General features: G+C 31.9%; 1 protein-coding gene across 2 annotated transcripts in view; it reads right to left on the bottom strand.

The window, feature by feature from the left end:
- Nucleotides 1–17,535, bottom strand: part of LOC138701752 (uncharacterized) — a 797,192-nt gene extending 779,657 nt beyond the window's left edge. Inside the window, exon 1 of one of the 2 annotated variants that reach the window (XM_069828978.1) lies at nt 17,369–17,535. The gene's annotated coding sequence lies outside the window, so the exon portion shown is untranslated. The remainder of the gene's footprint in view (nt 1–17,368) is intronic. The other variant, XM_069828976.1, reaches the window with a different exon arrangement.
- Between the last annotated feature and the right edge of the window lie 2,287 nt (nt 17,536–19,822).

Genomic DNA, 19,822 nt, shown 5'->3' with positions numbered 1-19,822 from the left:
GATACATTCAATACAAAATTTTCCGCTTGGGTATTAATTGGAAGCTCGGACTTTACACTATCTCGTTACCTTAAAAACTTTGTAAGTTTCGATTTTACATAATTCATGTTGAATGCAAGACACTGAGGATCTAAGTTGTTTGAAATGTGAAAAGTTTGCTGTGTTATTACTACACAGCGGAAATTCATGCAATTACATATTTTTGTTGATTTGGCATATTGAAAAAATAAAAGTGCATCATTGTCGATCATGATTTTTACGTTCGAATGAAGCCAACTTTATTTTGCATAAATGCATATTTCGAGGCTTTTCCATCTCAAATGCATGTTATATACTTTTATTTTGAATTTTTAAATGCATATATTAACATCTTCCCTTGTTTTTCACGATTTGACTAATTTCAAATTTTCTCTGTCATAAAAATAAGAATAATTTCCAAGAAATGAAAAAATTATGTCAGAAATAAATGCATATTTTGAGGCGTTTCCATTTCAAATCATATATACTTTTATTTTGCATTTTTAAATGCATTTATTAACATCTTCCCTTGTTTATTTCCGATTTGTCTAATTTCAAATTTTCTCTCTCATAAAAATAAGAATAATTTCCAAGAAATAAACAAATTATGTCAGGAATAAACGCATATTCGAGGCGTTTCCATTTCAAATGCATATATACTTTTATTTTGCATTTTTAAATGCATATATTAACATCTTCCCTTGTTTTTCCCGATTTGTTAATTTCAGATTTTCTCTCTAATAAAAATAAGAATAATTTCCAAGAAATACAAAAACTATGTCAGAAATAAAAACAGTAATTATTTAATTTCTGTTGAGGACATGAAATTGCTGCGAAGATAATGGACACTTGTCCCTAGCGTATATTATAAAGAAAGAAATATAATTACAAACCAAACAAAGAGAAATACAAATAAAATAATACAAGCAATATAAAAAGAAGATCCAGTAGTATTAACAAAATTTGAGACCGAATGAGCAGCGCTCGTGCTCGGTCGCAGTTCAGATATAATATTAAAATAAAAATAATAATAATAATAATAATATAAATAAATAAGTAAAATAAAATAGGAACTAAAATATAATTACAGCGGCAATGGAATTATATAATATAATATTAACACTAGAGAAGAATAATATCGCACGTGAAAAGTAGGACTAATATATATTTCAAATATACAAATATAATATAGGTTGATTAATTCATACACATAGGCTATAAATTTATTTAATCAAATTGAAGATATTAACACATTTCTAATTTTCTTGTTATATGTTAATGGGTTACATGTTAGAAGTTCTGGGTGTAATTTAGTTAAAGCATTGTACAACCGAGGGCCAAAATTTATGCTATGCTTTAGACCAGCAGATGTGAGACATTTAGGTTCTACTAATGTTGAATTAATATTTCGTCTTGTGTCATAATTGTGTGTCTGTAATACAAACTTATTACGATTTTTATGATAAAATTTTAACAGCGTATACTTATAAACTTGTTCAATATTAAATACATTAAATTCAGAATAAATTAATTTAGTTGGATAATCGAAACGTTTCTTCAAACAAATTTTAATTATTCGTTTTTGTAGTAAATTTAACGGACTAAGATTAATTTTTGTACTTCCACCCCAAACAATTATACTATATTGAATGATAGACTGAATAATGGCCAAATAAACATTTTGTAGAACTCTAATAGGTAAGTAGCATAGAAGATTAACGAATTTATAAATGTTTTACGAAGCCTCTTACAAAGATAAGTAATGTGATGAGGCCATTTTAAATTCTGATCAATAATGATACCCAGATATTTGACATACGTGGCTTCTTTCAAAGGTGGACATTTACAACTTTTGGGATCTAAACAATTTTCACTGTGTATTATTAGTCTATATTTATCGCTAAATTTTAAATTTTGAACACTGGCAGCTGTTAACGAAAAAGGAACTAAAGTTGATTTAGATATATTTAAAGAAAGGAATTTGGAATTAAGCCATTTTTAACAATGTTAGCACCTGTATTAGCATTTCTATATGCTTCCTGCCAAGAAAAACCACTGAAAATAACTACTGTATCATCCGCATATGAATATATAGATCCATTAAATTTTTCTAAATTTATATTTAGCAGATCATTAACATATATTAGAAATAAAATAGGTCCCAAAATTGTTCCTTGCGGTACACCTATATCAATATATTTGTATTCACTAAATTGATCTTCAATTTTGGTCATTTGCCTTCTGTTACTAAAATATGATTGGAATAAGATGGTCGTTTTCCAGTTTAACATGAGGTTAGCTGCTACTCTGTGTACCCTATACTAGTCTTGGAAGTGTGATTTTTCAGGAGCCATGACTAACTTTTTAGAACCATAAATGAATGTATTTAGACAACTGCGACAATAAAGTCACGTATTGTTGAGGTCGTTGAACTGCTGCGACGACAGTGCTGCTAGTGCGCTGAGATTTCATAGAAACAGAACTGAATGTATTTAAACACCTGCGACAATGAAGTCTCGTGGAGTGTAAATTTTCATTTCAGCAAGTTTTACTGCACAATCAAGCGAAGAACTAGTGCATGATCGTTCTGTTTATAAGTTTAAACGCCGACAGGCCGAAAGAAAAAAAGTAGCAGAAAAGTTTATTGAAGAACTGGATTTCGGAAGGCAAATGTTTTTCTATTGATGGGAGAATCGTCTTCTATGCAATATGACTTCTTAACACTTATCAATTTCAATTATTTTCATATATATCGTATTATTAAGCCTCTAAAATATATTTTTACTGAATATATTTCAATTTAACGCACTTTAAAATGGGACACATTCACGGCGGACAGGAGAACGCAAATTCGATTATGCGCAATGTTCAAAACTTATAGTGATGAGCCTGCCTGAAGAGAAATAAAAAATAGGTTGCAGCCGCCAAATTACTCTTCAAGGAACGACCACTCACATAAATTGAGGGAAAGAAGACAGAGGACGGACACTGGATAGTTTTCTTTTCTCAATCGTACTATCAGGGACTGGAATGCTTTACCTGCAGACTTACTAAAGGCTTTACCAATAACCAAAAATGTATTTAAAAATAGGCTTAAGGTCTTTACTAATAGACGGTAGTATAATAAAGGGTGTAATTAATGTTTTGTTATTTGAAGTGTTGTATCAGTGAAGAAATGTGTTGTGTCAGTGAAGTGTGTTTGTGTTAGTGAAGTTTTATAGTTTCTAGTGGTAGAGCAAAGTATTTGAACACTGAAATGTTTTGAAGTGTTAGTGAAATCAGGATAGTATCAGTGAAATTTGTCTTACGTCCAGTGCAGTGAGTAAATTGATAACGAAATGAATGTAGTGCTGAAAGGTACTTGTACATGTATGAACATATCATACTTGTAGGTTTTAGCACAGTCTAGTATATACAGTCGCGAAGCTCAATACGTAGTAAATATGCAAAAATTAGATAGTTGCTCACCACTAGGATCGCTAATATCGCCTCATTACAGGCAATGCAAAATAGTACCGTCACAGTCTATTGTTTCTAGCACCCTCAAAACTCAAGCTTCGTGACTGTATATAGTAGAATGTGGCTTTAGTTCGAACTTAGCTTTAAGATACAAATTAGATTTAATTTAAATGTTATTTTAAGTGATCGTGCTTCTCTTAATTTAGGATTTTCCTTGTTATTATTATTATTATTATTATTATTATTATTATAATTATAATTATTATTATTATTATTATTAATTGTGTTTATTATTAATTGTCATTGATTGTAATTAGTTACCACTGCCACCGGGTATTTACCCATTTGCTGCAATATGAATAAACACATACACATGCTAATAAACATACAATATATATAAAACACAGTTGTATGAACACTTTACAAATGATGATAATTAAGATTGGTAAAATTCAAACATGTTTCGGAGGGTGCCCCTCCATCTTCAGTGACATTGCCACGACGCTGGTACAGGTGTTCGACCGCGATGTATCGTGGCTTAAAGGAGACTGACCTTGCCTCCCTTAAGCATGTTTTATTGAACCAGATTTTTTTATTTAAAAGTCCTATTTGAAGACGCACGTCGTAGTAAAGATTGACCAGTTTTTCTTCTTCACTAGCTTCCATATTAAACTCATACATGTAAGGTCAATTAAACAGTGTTCATGGGTTAGATAATAAACATACAATATATATAAAACACAGTTGTATGAACACTTTACAAATGATGATAATTAAGACTGATAAAATTCAAACATGTTTCGGAGGATGCCCCTCCATCTTCAGTGACATTACCACGACGCTGGTACAGGTGTTCGACCGCGATGTATCGTGGCTTAAAGGAGACTGACGATACATCCTTTAAGCCACGATACATCGCTGTCGAACACCTGTACCAGCGTCGTGGTAATGTCACTGAAGATGGAGGGGCACCCTCCGAAACATGTTTGAATTTTACCAATCTTAATTATCATCATTTGTAAAGTGTTCATACAACTGTGTTTTATATATATTATATGTTTATTATCTAACCCATGAACACTGTTTAATTGACATTACATGTGTCAATTTAACATACACATGCATATTTCAATAGTTTTACCACAGTTTATTATATGCAGTTACGAAGCTTGGGATGATTTTTTGCATTTCTCGCGATAGTTGCTAGCCGCTTGGAGCGCTGTGAGTAGTAGGAACAATAGACTGTGTCACTGCCATCGTAATCTAATACAGGCCGTAAGGCAGACCATGTGACTCGCTTAACCCGATCGCGAAGGGCGGCGTTTCAACCATATAAACTAGTTGGAATGCGTAAAGAGTAACATAATATTTCTCTAAAATGTAGTGTAATTGCATTAATGAAATTTAAAACGATGATTATAATACATTTCAGACATAATTCACTTGCGAGTTAAGGTGTAATATTATTTTTGGTGTGAAAATTACGTTGTTTGTATGTGTAATATCTGCCTTTATTTCGATTAAATATCGCGAAATTCTTGTACATTCATTTATGCACGATTCAATAATTTTCAGTTGCACCGCACAGATATTTAGATGTGTTGAACTTATAGCTTATGTTTACTGTACGAGTTGCCCCTTTCTGTCTAATTTTAGTGGTCTCCAATGTCCTGCCGTTACATGTATGTTATGCCATATGGAAATTATAGGCTATGTTTACTATAGTTAACTTATATTCCTATATTCGCAATTATAGATTATAATTAAACATAATATTATGTATGATATTCCGCACATTCCATTTGTCTGTATTTTAATATTAAAATCGAGTACGTACTGAATTATTGTATTTACTTCCTAAGAGACTAAGTAACGCAATCGTACGTACATAATTTCATAGGAGTGATATGGTAAATTTTCCGTCTACAATTAAGGAAGGTAGATGTGCTAAATTAAAATCACAATATAAATTCTTTCTTATTAAACCTTAAAATAGCTTTCATTCTAAACTTAAAATGTTGACGCGAATAGATTATGTTAACATGTAAAATTCTCTTCACATTAAAATAACACAGTTTTGTGATCAGATTATGCAATAAGAAATAAACTGAACTTATAGACACATTACACTAAATAAAACTTAGCAATGATACGCAATAAATTTATAATATAATATTTCACTGAATTCCATACACTGAAGTAGAAAACCCGAACATACATTATCGTCTGCTCGGGAAAGGGTCTGTGCTGAGGCGATAGTAGCGATCCTGGTGGTCAGCAACTATCTATGTATGCATATTTATTAAGTATTGACCTTCGCAACTGTAGGGCTTATATACAAAATCGTGGTTTTACTGCATAGTTGCATGCATATTTTCAGCTTTTCTAGTGCATAAAGTTACGAGATCTAGTTATTGCCGTATGGAGTATTCGGAAGTTATCACATGTGAAACTTTGAACTGCAAGAAGAGTGGGAGACGAGGTGACGGATGGATCCGCATTCGCGGCACGTCCGAGCAGAGTGGAGCACTGCACCACGAGGGAAATGCTGGGACCTTGATGCCAGCCAGCACTTTCTTCGAGAGGCCTTGGAATAGCAGCTGAACACTGCAAGTGGACTAATGTGCAGGGGACACCACTATGATTAAATTTTACCACATATACGATATGTCAGAAAGTTTCTTTTATTCGAAGCTATGTAAAATGAGTGACTTAAAATGATATACTTCTTAGAAAACATTCACAGGCAGAGAGTTTAGAGGAATAAACCGCCCTATTGAAAGGAATGTTGATATTTATTTATTTATTTATTTATTTATTTATTTATTTATTTTATTTATTTATTTATTTATTTATTTATTTGTTATTGAACATAACAGGCAAAGCCCAATTACAATGTTCAAGACTGACAAACTAATTTATAAAACATAAACAAGGAAAAGACAACATACACTTATTGAAAACTGAAACAAAATAGAAAAAGAGAAAGGAAAAAGAAGAGAGAAATTGAAATAAGGTGTGAAAGTAGCTTCAAATTAACTAACAACAATATTCTGTAAAATATGATAACAAATAATTCTGTATCTAGAGAAATTCATATTGAAAATATCAACATTCGGATGAGGATGTAATTTATTGTATAACTGTGACATTTGGAAATCTGGGGAATTTTTGTGGGATTCAGTATTTGCCCTTGGTATATAAGAGAAATTTCGAAATTTTGTATTAAGCTAAGGTGCATATAATGTTATATAATAAAATAAATAAACACAGTCCAACTTATTGTTAATTATAATTTTATAAAGAAAGTTTAAAGATTGACAATTTTGTCTAATCTGCAAACTAGTAAAATGGAAATGTATGATAATAATTATTATAAAGTCTGCAATATAACCATTTTAGAAATTTATTTTGAACTTTTTCTAGTAACAGAATATATTTGTTAGTAACTGGGTTCCAAATAACCGCAGCATTCTCTAATTTAGATCGAACAATGGAATTATACAAAATTATTATAGTTTTGACTTTAAATTTACAAGAATTTCTCATAACAAAACCTAATAGCACTAGAAGAAAGCATGTAATGGCTTAATTCACTAGAAATAAATATAAAGTAATTATATAATTAAAATAGTACTTTGGTCCAGGGAACAAACGTGCTTGATAGAAGGATAAATCGTTTAATATGTTACTTAATTGAAATTGTTTTTAAATAATTAAATTGCGATCATTTTGGTCCAGAGAGCACTCATTTGGTGCAAGGATAATTCCTTTAATTTTGTCTTAATTGTTATTACTAGGGCTAGGATTTTGATGACCTATAAATCATGAAAAGATTTCCTAAAAACAATGCATTTATGACCTAAAAAATCTTTCAAAAATATTCTTAAAATGCCGTAAAAATTGATCTTAGATAATTGGCTTAGTAGGAAAAGAGGTTTTGTACTAAATATATAGACTAGTAATTGAATTAAATTTTACATAATTTTTTCTAAGTAGTAGACTTTAATTAATTACTTTACTTGATGTAGTTTTCATGTATGATCGTTCACCTCTGCGTTGGTATGTGGACGTGAGGTCAGCTGTCGGCTGGTCTGTCTTGGACCTTCATGGGCTGTAGCGCCATGGATTTACTTTTAGTTTCCATGCAGTCTATCACAAGGCCACTCTTATCCGGAATTAACAGGTATAGAGAAGTTTATATTGAAGGGGTGGTTGGACTGATCCATTACATGGGGTGTACTACATTAAAATGGTAATATTTGTGTAGAGAAACGATTAAAATATCACACAAAATAATGGATATTAATGGACAAAATATGTAAAGAAAATGTTAAAGGAAATAAACATTATTTTACATTAATAGTAAGGATATATGGCCAAAATTAAATGAAAATGCCTAAAAAATGACCGAATAAAACAAAAGATGGTCTTACGAGTTGAAACAGGCAAACAATTAAAAAAAAAAACCCTAACGAATATGTCTTAAAACACTCAGTTTATCACATAACATATAAATACTAGAGCAGCAATGTTTCTGGCTTACTAGAAAAAGATGCAATTTCATCAAAATCCTAGCCCTAGTTATTACATAACTTACAAATAATTAAAATAGGATTATTTGGTTCAGAGAACATCCGTTTTTAATGCAAGGATAATTCGTTTAACATGTTTCTGAATTAGTCTTGAATATATCCTTTAATTAATCACTCCAAATTAATGCCAATGTAGAGTGGATTGTGTACGGAGATAATTTTTTATGTTGGCTTCACTGTACATCTTTTTTTCTTTTTTAAGTTTAATCATACACGCTTTAACATCTGTGCTCATGTCGCATGTTAGAATGTGTGGGTATACCAGTACGCCGTTTTTACTCTTGTTCATTTCCTGTTTCTATTGTGTGTTGTAGTTGGCTTGTGTTCATGTAACTGATTATAGATTTGGATTAATATTTATCGTATATTTCTTTTAATCTCTATATACCTTCTTCTATTTTTATAATCTTCCTACCTTTTGTTTCTTTGTTTGCCAACATTTTAAATTGCAAATTCTTTACGGCACTATAAAAAATGTTTCGCGATATCATTTGTTTACCGATAGTCAATTGAAAATGGCGGTTCCGTTCAAGCGATTTGGTGAAGCTAACATTAGTGAAATAGAATTTTAGTCAATCAATTAATGTTTTATTGTATTAGAATACTTTATTTCTTCTTATCGTGAAATAGTCAATTAAATCCCACTCGAATTTGACTTTCTCTAGATAAATCAAAACCTGTAGTGAGATTAATGTTGAGAAAAATGAGTTTACTTAAAGATAATTCAAAGCCATAGGGCCACATAGGCTAGACTGTCAGTGAGAGTGTTTGCCAAACTCATCTGAATGCCACTAGGATATCCACTACTCAGCCCAGATTTCGCAACTATCGATTTTATAGCGTATCAGACCCTGAGAGTCAAGAGGTTCCAAAGTGCCCAAAGGTGGAAACCACCTGCGTCGCTATCTTATTGAAGCTGCCGGCATTGCAAGTAGTGTATCGCTTGTCAAAGAATCAACTTTGAAAAAGGGAAGACTATCGTTCCGAAAGTAGTCCTTGTTTCTCAAGAACTGAGTGGGTCCACGAACTTTTAAAACGTCGCTAGGATTCCTGGCACTACGGGTGGAAGATCTATGTTTTGCTAGATATTATTTTGGACATAGAAATGAGAGATTTTAAGTGTGAAATATTAATATTTTTGACTTCTGTTTGGGTAAATTTTCATTATGTTCGATCGTTGAAATTAAATTTACGAGTAGCTATATTATACTTACACACATTTAGATGTTATTTACTTTAATCACTCCGATTGGTCGTTATCGCTATTAAGGGACCTGTTTCAATTTTGAGAAACCATATTTATGGATTTAACAAAATTAATATGTTTTATTTAAGATTGGAGATTGTGATATGTGCAATTTAATAATTTATTGTAAATCTAATATTTTAATTTGTAAACAGAGTTTTACTTTCACTAAATTTAATTGTTTATAACACTCTGTCCTTGTGGCAATCCTTTAATAAGGGAAGTTTATAGCAAAAACTACTTTATATTGGGCAGTTAATATACTACTGTATACTTTATATTTGTACCTACTGTGATATTTGGTACTTCTATTTTTTTCTTTATATATGTAGGCCTACCTATTGTGATTTTGTGTCTGTACTCTTATTATTTTTCTTTATATTTGTACCTATTGTGATTTTGTGTCTGTACTTTTACTTTTTTCCTTATACACTGGCCAACACACAATTTGGGACAATTGAATTTTACTTTGTATTTAATATGTCACCAATATGTTTTAAATGGTGATTAATTTAATTATGCGAATATAAATGTAACATGTACTGAACACGAAGATGATTATGATTTCATACCATCAACAATTACCAACAATAATATCACAATCTAGATTTGAACAAAATTTTGCTTATGCAGAGTGTGACAACAATAGGCATTAGCATTATTGTTGTTAATTGTTGGTGTTGTGAACTCATGTTCATTTTATGTTTTTGCGTAGTAAGATTATAATCTTATTGATCACTATTTAAAACATATTAGTGACCAATTAAATACATTTACAAAGTAAAATTCAAGTCTCCCAAATTTTTTGTCCGTCAGTGTATAAATACCTATTGTTATTTTGTGCCTGTACTTTATTATTTTTCTTTATATTTATACCCATTGTTATTTTGTGTCTGTACTTCTATTTTTTCTCCATATATGAATCTATTGTGATTTTGTGTCTGTACTTTTGTTATTTTGCTTTATATTCGTTCCTATTTTGATTTTATGTCTTTACTTTTATTTTTTTCTTTATATATGTACCTATTGTGATTTTGTATCTGTACTTTTGTTATTTTTCTTTATATTTGTACCTATTTTGATTTTGTGCCTGTACTTTTGTTATTTTTCTTTATATTTGTACCTATTTTGATTTTGTGCCTGTACTTTTGTTATTTTTCTTTATATTTGTACCTATTTTGATTTTGTGTCCGTACTTTTGTTATTTTTCTTTATATTTGTACCTATTTTGATTTTGTGCCTGTACTTTTGTTATTTTTCTTTATATTTGTACCTATTTTGATTTTGTGCCTGTACTTTTGTTATTTTTCTTTATATTTGTACCTATTTTGATTTTGTGTCCGTACTTTTGTTATTTTTCTTTATATTTGTACCTATTTTGATTTTGTGTCTGTACTTTTGTTATTTTTCTTTATATTTGTACCTATTTTGATTTTGTGCCTGTACTTTTGTTATTTTTCTTTATATTTGTACCTATTTTGATTTTGTGTCTGTACTTTTGTTATTTTTCTTCATATTTGTACCTATTTTGATTTTGTGCCTGTACTTTTGTTATTTTTCTTTATATTTGTACCTATTTTGATTTTGTGTCTGTACTTTTGTTATCTTTCTTTATATTTGTACCTATTTTGATTTTGTGTCTGTACTTTTGTTATTTTTCTTTATATTTGTACCTATTTTGATTTTGTGTCTGTACTTTTGTTATTTTTCTTTATATTTCTACCTATTTTGATTTTGTGTCTGTACTTTTGTTATTTTTCTTTATATTTGTACCTATTTTGATTTTGTGTCTGTACTTTTGTTATTTTTCTTTATATTTGTACCTATTTTGATTTTGTGTCTGTACTTTTGTTATTTTTCTTTATATTTGTACCTATTTTGATTTTGTGTCTGTACTTTTATTTTTTTCTTCTCTTTTCTCATTTGTATCTTTTGTATTTGTATTTATACTTTTATTTCTTTTCCTTATTTACTTCTCTCTGCATTTGTTTTCTATGTTAGTATTTCTGATGGTGTTATAGAAAAAGCCTAATGGCATTAACTCCAAGAGATTAAATAAATAAATAAATAAATAAATGAACGAATAGATGAATAAATGAATAAATAAATAGATTATTAAATAAATAAACAAATAAATATATGGTATAAGGATGTAAATATTTGAAGCTAATACAGCAATTAAAGAACTTTGTTCCTTCTAAATATCTGGCATAATTAATAAACTGTAGTAGTTCTAATAAATCCGGTATGAAGTTTGATATCATTTTAATTTATTATTTTAATTCTGTGGTGTTTGGTCAGGACATGATTATTGCAAAAATAGCCCTTTTTTTTTAGCTGAAAGTGCAGCTCTATATAAAACAGTTCTCTTTCGTTTGGTATAGCCGTAATATCTCCATCTAATCTTATATTATTTTCATTCACAATTTTTATGTAAATTAGAATTATGATTTGTATAGGAAAAGTGAAAATAAAAATGCTTGTATCTCAAAAGAGGTTTTTTTGAGTTGTGTTTTGACCAGACGCCACAGATTATATGTGGAATAATAAAAAAAAATGTAGGTATTGAAAAAACAAGAACCGACATATTTTTGAGATGCCATAAAAGAGTGGCTGTATCACATTATTGTACCTACCAGAATGCAGGACTGTGATTTTTTTATTGGGTTATTTTACGACGCTGTATCACCATCTAGGTTATTTAGCGTCTGAATGAAATTAAGGTGATAATGCCGGTAAAATGAGTCCGGGGTACAGCACAGAAAGTTACCCAGCATTTTCTCGTATTGGGTTGAGGGAAAACCCCGGAAAAAACCTCAACCAAGTAACTTGCCCCGACCGGGATTTGAACCCGGGCCAGCTGACCGTTACTCCACAGGTGTGGCCGCAGGACTGTGATAGCAGAATGCAATTTATTCTGGGACCTGGGTGTATTGAAGACTTGACTTTAGTTTAAATAGAGGCAATATCCTAACGAAACTTTTTCAATTTATAAACATGATATAAAGTCTCTGAAGACTGATGAGTGTAATATGTAACTAGTCAGCAGTGAATGAAATGAAGGGGGAAGGAACTAGCCAACCTAACCCATTATCTCTTGTCTTAGATGCCTGATGAGTGATACCTTATAGGTGTCAAACCGTCTTCAGACAGTTGACTGAGCAACAACAATATAAAGTCAACGACTGAAATAGAACGATCGAGTAAAAACAGTGACATGTAGAAAAATAAGCGATTATTTTATCAATGTGAGGTTGCACATAAGATGAACGGGATATCCATTTACCGATACTATGTATTATTAAGACGTGAATATGAAACGATTTGTTTAGTAATACCAATCTTTGTAGCTGCTGTTGCTTTTATCACAGTTACAGAAAAGGCTATTTATGTATGTGTAGAACCATAGACGCGGACTTTGGGGGTGCTTTGCATTTTGAGCACCCCCAAAATAATTACTGGGGGTGCCGAGCACCTCCAATATTATTTATACACACAGTTTTGTAATTGATGGTTTGAATGACGGTGATACATTTAATGGAGATGACTTGGACAAGGAGAAGCTACTTTTACACGGAGACATGTTATTAGATATTGTAAGATCAAAACTGCACCCCATCACAGATTTTCAGACTGTTTTTGATCTTCTTCGGAAAGAAGCTTTTCTTCGTGACATGCTACCAGAACGTGTTAAGTTCATGAGACTTCTCACAATACCAGTGTCTATCTCTACTGTTGAGCGATCATTCTCCCCTCTCCTTAAGCCTTGGTTTTTCTGAACCGACGCACAAATCCGAACTACAAGAGAGATAGTGAGTGGTTTCTACAGGGACATCATTTTATTTTTACTAACATTTTTAATATTAACCTGGCTATACCTTCAGATTAATGATTGAGACCCGAAAACACCGTTTACTACCTCCTTCCACGACTGGAGTTCGATGATACTGGCGTAAAATAAAAACAAATCACTTTACTAGGTACAGGAGGGAAGAAAAGTAGTTCATCCATTTACGTAAAGTAGGAAATATCGCATTTTGAGTGTGATAATTTTCATTAGGTTTTGTTTAATCAAAATACAGTACAGTATTAACAATAAGTGTTTTTACTCACGAACTGAGTTATCCATGCGAACGTATTCATTATGCAGTGTATATTATACTGTCTACAGCACATTAGCGTACGATATAGAGAATGAAGTTAAAATGAAAAATAATCATAATATAGATATTTAAACACATTTTTGAAAATGGTGGCCGTTCATTTCGATACAGGCTTTAGTTCTTTTGTGCCTATTATCGCACTATAGACTATTGCATCTAATTCCAATTATCAGTTTCGTCCTTCATACTTAGTAACTAATGTTGAATAATTCTGTACCTACTCTATGAAAGAGTGCCTTACGTACTGTAAATTCAGTCTTCACTTCTTCCCGACCCGCACAGATAAAATTACTCAGAAATGCTACCTACTGTCCGTCCAAGTGGTTATGTCGCAGGATCGTAGAAAGGGGGGGGGATCACGTGATAGTTAATTACTTAACGAGGCCCTTTTATTTAAGTTATTTTAAACAGTTGCATAATATTACGCAGACGTCCAATTAATTCCTAACAGAAATTAATGTTTTCAGAAAAGAGCTAAGAAAGCCCAGCCACTAGTCTTTATAGTGGAGCGAGCAGAAGCAGGTGGGGAAAATCGGGATTCGACGTAGGCAAACGGGCGACAGTACCTGTGCGAAAATATGATTCAATATTGGAAATTTTCGTCACTGGAAAACGCGAAAATATTTCTGAAACGTACTGTAATCACTAACTCAGTCCTGCGTCCTTAGTTCTGTGTGGAGGACAGTTGGACTTCGTTAGTAGAAGGGGTGGGAGTGAAGTACATTAAAAAACTCAGGTACAATAAAAGTTGAAGTAAAAATAAAATGATGTCCCTGTATAACTGTGACGTGTGAAGTCTGCGCACCTCGCAGCCATAGAAACCACTCACTATCTCTTGCATAGTCCGGATTTGTGCGAGGCGGGCCTCGCATCTCGCACGTCGCATGCGTCGGGTCAGAAAAACCAAGGCTTAAGACTTAAATCCTACACTATGTCTACCATGGGTCAACAGCGAATGAATGAAGTAGCTATCATTCATTCTCACAGAGAAGAAGCTCTGCATTTAGATTTAGATGAAATAGCAAATGAACTCGTCACTAGAAATGAAATTCCAAGGCAGACATTTGCTATGAAAACGTAATTCGCAAAAGGGCCATCCTTCTGTGGTACAATATGCTAAGATTTTATTAATCCTCATGAAAGATAGTACAGTAGTGTTGTTAATAATGAAATAATTATTGATTAAACAGACTGTTTAAGTTTACCAGTTAACAATGCCGTTTGTCAACTCAAAATAGAAAGAAAGATATTAGAGATTAAACTACAAGACAAAGTAAGAAATGAAGAACTCAGATTAAAAAGCAGCATCGAAATGGCCTGCAAGACAGCGAGAAGACTAAAATGGAAATGGGGAGGACATGTAGCCAGACTACCCGCCGACAGATGGGCATACGCCACTACAGTCTGGGACCCAAGAAGGGGAAGAAGAGGAAGGGGAAGACCAAGAAGGAGATGGGCACAGGACTTCGTTGACGTGATAGGACCGCAGTGGACGCGTATTGCGAGAGACAGAGAAAAGTGGAAAGACATAATTTTAGATTTAGAATAAGTAACAATAGAATACAAGATAGTGAAGTGAAGTGAAGTAAAGTGAAGTGAAGTGAAGTGAGGAGATGTGAAGTGGCCCACAGGGACTAGCTCACCCCGTGAGCAATAGTAGAGCTGCCTACCGATGGGAGGAGGCCCTTGCCTGCTAAGGATCTAATGGGCTTTTCTAATTCTAATTATAAAAATTGTTGTAATGAAGAAGGACTTTCAACAGTTTCAACATAAATTATATTAAACTTGAATGTGATTTTCCTTTTCTGAGTGAGCACCCCACCCCCCATAAATTTTATAAGTCGGCACCTGTGTATAGGACGTAAAAGTTTTTAGTGCATACACTCTCAGCAAATTCCTAACATACATAATAGGCTATATCGTTTAGTCGGTTGATATTGGATGGTATGGCTAATATATTTTATCTAAAATAAGTTTTGACTTTACTATTATTCTACTACATAAAATAACATTTTCCTCCGATAAAATATGTATTATAGTACGCAATATACAACCGATATAATTCGCATTTTATAGTGAAAAATTCTTATCCTTCAATTGTGATGCCTGTTGCATCATAATAAAAATCGCGAGACTGAATTATGTTTTTATAAGCCATCATGATTCTCTTGCTGGTATTTTGAGACATTCCTGAAAATGAATAATTTCGAGGGAAAAATTGTTCCGGGGCCGGGTATCGAACCCGGGACCTTTGGTTAAACGTACCAACGCTCTCCCACTGAGCTACCCGGGAACTCTAAATGCATTCCTGAAAATGTTGGTAGATGAAACGATGTTGAAATTATAATCATTCTATTTTGACAACTTTATGATTAGTCCCCATTTAATTGTCTCTAAATATTTTATTTTTATTTTTATTTTTTTAGTAATTTATTGATCGATCAGCGCATTTAGCGCTATACAGATCATTTCTAAATAAAATATAAATAGGCTACAATACATGACACTGAATTGAGGGCAGCCTAGATTGGGCTCCTCAATAACAAAAATAATTGTTAATAAATAATTATTTACATAGGTTGGTGTGATGATAAATTTTGATTATAATATGAGGTCCATTGGAACTCGGCTCTTGACTCTGTCTAAATATTTAAAATGAAGTTAATTAAAGCAGTAGAAAATACCAATGAATATAAGACGATTTTAGATTTGTAAGTAGTGGCAAATTATTGTACCACATCTTGAATTCTACAGAAAATTAGGCAAGTGAATCATAAAATATACGACATTCAGTTAGAAACAAAGGGGTAATATACATATATATAATATAAACATAAGTATTTATGGAGGTGCAACTGAAATGTAATAATATCTGGGACTTTCGACTTGTTGAATTTTCAAATACTTTTAGTTAAGATGATATGTTGAAGTGTGATTTTAAACAATGAGATGTGACTATTGCCCTCACATATACAATTGAAATCTTAATTCTTCAGAAGAATATTGATAAGCTTAGATTTCAGTGATCGTGGTTTATGTTGCAGCGTTTTACTGATACGGATGAACGTCAAATATATTCCACGGTAATATATTACAGCGAGTTCTTACTATGTTTTCTAAATAAACAAATACGCAATCACACAAATAAAAAAGTATTTGTGAAAACATCGTTCAATATAAAAATGTTGGTAAGTTGTAAGTAAAAAAAAAACAACAACTCATTTAGTTTAGTTCAATATGCACTATAATACTAGTCCGAGAGTTTTTAATATTATTTAATGTTGAATCTCTTGGAATAATAATTTCTCTGTGGGACCTTGATAGGGATATTTAGTAAATACTGTATTGTAAATTATGTTTACGTTTTTGATTTTAATAAATGTAAATACATTTTATAAATCAGTAATACAAATTTTCATGCAGTAGTCAAACATAGAATTACATGCACTTCGAAATAATATTTGAACATCAACTTTGAATGTCAATAGCACAGATAGTTGTTTACGCGTTTCCATGGTGATTTTTTTACGGGACGTACCTTAAATATTTCTGGTTACGTTTGAACTCAATCTATATTAATTTTATTCTTCGTTACATTAAATCAGAGCTGTAATTTTTTTTTGTTATTTATAGTAAATGATAAAAATAATGAAGTGACAACCTGTAAGAATTCCTTCTAAATAATTATTCCATAAAAATTAACATTAAATACTTGGAAAACTGAAATTTTACCCAGAATCTACGCGTAGAATAAGAATGTACTTAAGTACCATTTATTCTACTATTTAAAAATTCGCTGTGACTAAACTGTCAGTTGAGATGTCTTTACTAATGTAGGAAGGAATATAAAATTAAGATACTGAATAAAGTGTGTAAATTTTACTTACGTAAAGAGATACGAAGATGGAATTGTTTTGTTTTCCTCGACCAGAAACCAGAAATTATCTTAGGACTTCAAATCAGACGATACAGCGAGGTTAGCGCGCGTTGCGGCAACAACGACAACTACAGCAGTTCTCTCTTCGTGGTCGAGATACGGACTGGCTTGAAACCAGCTCCGGCTCCAGAGTTGCAGCTTCCACCCCTACCACACAGCATCCCTCTACCCCTCTCTGCAACCACCCCTACGCCCGCCAGCCTCCATCTCTACCATCCCTTTCAAACTCGGAACTATCCCTGACTCACCTTCATTCTTTTCTAAATCCCAGCCACCATTTCATCTTCAAAAACCCTCTCTCATATTTCCGTCTAATTTATTATCTTGAAAGGTCAGGGCCAAGTACTTTATAGAATCTAGGAAATTCGACCAAAAGGGAATGTTCCTTTCTATCGTGGCTTTTAGTAGATTTCTGTTATCGCATTTCAAGAGCTCTAGGATAATTGTTCTGTTATTGTACTGTGTTTGTTCATAAGAAGATTAGAGTCGTATTATACAGTATGTCACATTCAACTCGAGATAATATGTCTGAATTCCTCTCAATATAATATATAGGATGACTGAAATAAACGGTAATATTTTAGGTGCATTTTATGAACGCAAACAAAATATCTACCAAGCCTAGGTACCGTACTTAAGGGGACACTCAACTGTATTTTGGAACTTTTTTCAAATTTGGAGAAAACGTTTAATATACGCATTGAAAGTAACATGTAAAATCTCAGCTCATTAGATCCAATACTTTTCAAAATAAAAAATATTTCAATTTTTAATCAATCGTTAATTGGAATATCACTTTTAATAATCATTTTTTATTTTTTGGCTTTCTGCTTTTGACTGTGCCTTCTCAATGAAGAGGGGAAGAATTCTGTTTATTGATTTAGTTCTGTCACGTAAATTAGTGTAAAATAGTAATATTCGTTACAAGAGCGGTATGTTGACGTTTTCATGGCGAGGAAAAGATTGAAAAAGCGAAAAGTAGTTGAGCCGTGTATCGTACATTATTTTGTGCGAAGATCGTTTATTACATACCTGAAAGACGTTTTTCTAATTAGTTGCAATGAAATCTCCATGTTGGTTTCTGTTTAATGACGGCAACTTCGGAAAACCAAAATATCTTTCTTCAACGTTGTTGCTATAAAATGTTTTCTGTGTTTACTATACTCCAGCAGGCCGTGATATACGTCTGTCTTTTTTTCCCCCAGTCTATAAATGCGAACTTAAAACAAACGGTAAGGTTATGTAATGATTTATTTTTCATTTTAATATTTTAACAATATTATTTATATAACATATTGCAGTAATAACATCGGCATCTGGAATCTTGTTGATTTTTTCACGGCTTTCTTAATGTTACTTGTATCAGGAATGCAATAAGTTTCGTGGAGTAGTAGACTTTACTTAATTTTTGCAATTATTTAAAAACAATAATTAACATTGCAATTTAGGTGAAATTGCAGTGGTAAGTTTCCAATTTATAATTATTACTATGTTAAACGTCTCTAAAAATAATATGTTAAAAGCCTAAAGCAGTAAAATGAATGTCGCGCTTAAGCGGTAAGAAGAGGGAAATTGTTATGTGTGTTACGTTGGGAATACTGAATGTGGTATTTCACACTTACCGCGTGTTGGTTCTGTGCGGAAAACAAGCAAATACGCACGATCTCGCACAAATGTAATTTTTAATTTCTATGAAATTAAATTTTAAATTTTTAATGATTAAAATATCACAAATAGCTTCAAAAAGATAATATTGTAAAACTGATACACAAAATGGCACATTTTCTCCAATTTTTAAGTTGAGTGTCCCCTTAACTAGCTCTGGACGGAAAACTATTGATCGGGGCAACAATATACTTATTTGAACATTTCGGGGACATGCGGAAGATAAATTGAGTAAACTCAGGTCCGGACATAGAGACCCAGGGATCCTAGCCAGTTAACAGAGTCGAGCCTCCTTTTTGGTAATTTTCAGAGTTTTCCACAACTTTCGAGAATTTTTATACGCATTCAATATCGAAATACAATACAATATCGGGGCTATTCTGAAAACAGCTGCAATTTTTCTTTCTCTTTGTTCTACATGGAATGTAACCTCTATGGAGCATATTTCTTACATGTTATAGATGACTAGGGACCGGATTTTTATGTAATTACATATTATATTCCTTTGAATCTAACCGTATATAAATAACAAATCTTTGCGGATCTTGTAATTACCATTAATATATTATTAAAATTTGATTCTACACATATTGTTACATATTTACCTCATAATACATATTATGGCTTGGTATTACATAAATCTACATATTTAGGGGTTTTATTAATTTCTAATTCTCTAAAAGGAAAAAGAAGAAAAAAAAAAAGAAAAACATATGCTGGGGAAGTTTACAATTTGAAA

Source organism: Periplaneta americana, chromosome 6, assembly GCF_040183065.1.
Source record: "Periplaneta americana isolate PAMFEO1 chromosome 6, P.americana_PAMFEO1_priV1, whole genome shotgun sequence".
NCBI lineage: Eukaryota > Metazoa > Arthropoda > Insecta > Blattodea > Blattidae > Periplaneta > Periplaneta americana.
Note: the sequence above shows the minus strand (reverse complement) of the source record. Positions and strands in the feature narration are given on the sequence as shown.